Source organism: Stegastes partitus, unplaced genomic scaffold, assembly GCF_000690725.1.
Source record: "Stegastes partitus isolate 25-593 unplaced genomic scaffold, Stegastes_partitus-1.0.2 Scaffold2460, whole genome shotgun sequence".
NCBI lineage: Eukaryota > Metazoa > Chordata > Actinopteri > Pomacentridae > Stegastes > Stegastes partitus.
This window is the reverse complement of record NW_007580191.1, coordinates 40,579-42,842: the sequence shown is the minus strand read 5'-3', so window position 1 is coordinate 42,842 and position 2,264 is coordinate 40,579.

Below are 2,264 nucleotides of genomic sequence, written 5' to 3'. Positions count from 1 at the left end.
CTTCCTGTGTGGGGATGTCGAACAAGCTCCTAAATACGAACCCTGACCGGTACTGAAACAGGATCAGAAGGCACACAAGGACACGGACGCAAACATTTACTGAACCTGTGATCCAAATTAAAAGAACAGTTGCAGGGCAGCTTCAGTTTTTTCCAAGAAAAGTGACTCATGTTGTCATTGTGCGTTTGTTGGCGTCGCTCCCGACACGCCTTCATTCAGCTGCACGCCGTCTGCAGAGCAGTCAGAGCAAACTGTAACGGCTGCTGTCGTTATCAGTTTTCAGATCACAAGTTTAAAGTTGTTCTTTACTCGCTGGCTTTTTAGGGTCAGTTCCGTTTTCAGGACGTTTGCGCTGCAATGACTCATTTTTGTTGCAGAGGTTTTTTCTGATTTTCTGGTTTTAAATCCACATAAATGTGCAGCATGGATATACGGACTGGATTCGACTCGGCTAAAACAAACATTTGTTCACGAAACCACGCCGGCTGAGAAATTCTCGAGAGTCGTTCAGGCTTCATGGAAGAATTAAACGTAAATAGAACTGCTGCAGGTGTAATGATCGTGTGTTAGATATTAGTGTTCACGCTCCAATTGAACAGCGACAGTTCAGTTCTTTCAGCCATCACTTGCATTTATTTGCATGTGGATGTGCTGCGAACAAGGTGAGGTTTGCATCCATGGACAGCTTTTCATTTTTTTTCATGCATTGAGGATCTTTTAAATCTCTTAAATCTCTCCAAAATGATCAAGTGTTAAAGATATATATAAACTTTCTTGCCCTCCGTCCATAGAGGTTGATGTTCTGAAGAGTCTGAGCTTCACACTAACTCTGGTCTCCATTGATCAGCCCTGTGCCGAGTCTGAAGCAGCTGCCTTTGTCTGGTGTCCACAGCTCCATAGTGACAGTAGTTGACTGTCCGTGGAGTCGTTGTAGGAGGACGACCACTGCAGCCCTGATCAGTGCTGCTGTGGCTCCTTCTGGACCTCCTGGTTCCTGCTCACTCTGGGTTTTAGTTGGATCCTTTTCCATCTTTGTGTCACAGTCAGATTTTTCAGCTCCTCTGTTCACTTCTGTCCACAGCTCATTTTAGAAGCACATTGTTGCAGTTAGGCAGAAGTCACAGATATAAATCACAGAAATACATAAAATAAATCACTTCTACTGAATTAATTAATGCACAAATGCATCCATGTGACATAAAAACTGATTTGTGTCAGATCTTAACAACAAATACGACAAATATTTCACACAAACAGGCAGCGTTCTGGTGTCAATACTCGACCAAAGCATGTAAAAACACAGCAAGGATGTAAAAAACAAAAACACAGCAGCATCTAAACTGTAAAAAACAAAAACACTGGTGGTACATTTTTAGCTATTTTCTGATATTTTACAGATCGTCTCTGTGGTATTCATTTACATGTTAAAAGCAAAGAAACAGCGCAAATCTGTAAATAATGTCCACATATTAAATCAGATGCCATTATTTAAAAAATGTTTGAAAGAAAATGTATGTATATTAAAGATTGAAAAATTACAGATGTAATCAAATTAAATCCTAGAAAAATAGTGTTATATGTGCATCACATGTTAACTGTAAGAAAAAATAAAAAAAAAATAAAAATAAAACAAACAAAGAAATTTGTCCAAAACTTTATGTACAAAACAGCCACATCAAAAATCTGTTTTTTCATGTTATTTTACAGATATTTGCCGTGATTATTGTCTTTTTTTTCCCACCGTTTTTGAACGTTACAGTATTTGACTTTTTTTTTTTAACATATTTTTTCACAGATAATCACAGATTTCATTTTTATTCACAGAGGAGGAAATTAAAATGCTGACTAATTAAGGTAAAAATCATTTTTCATTCAGTTGTTCTCCATCTTGAGTTTCATCATCATCATGTCGTCAAAGATCTTCGTCTGATTCGTTCTGACTGTTGTCTGACTTCTCCTCTAATTTTCTCATAATCTCGTCCTTTTCTTTTGTTACGTTCATTTTTCTCTTTGTCATAGAATCCAATTCTTTATTTGTTCTGTCCAGAGCCTTCTCTAGTTTCTCCAGTTGTTCCTGAAGTTCTTCTTTCTTCCTCTGCAGATCTTTCTCATCTTCTTCTTCTACTGTTTCTTTCTCGTTGTTCTTTAACTGAAGTTTTCTCTCCACCTCCTCCAGCTGCTCTTTGGCTTCTTTCATCTTCTTCTCCTGTTCTGTCTTGTTTCCCATTTGTCTTGCAACTCTTTTTTCAATTTCTTTCTCTTGT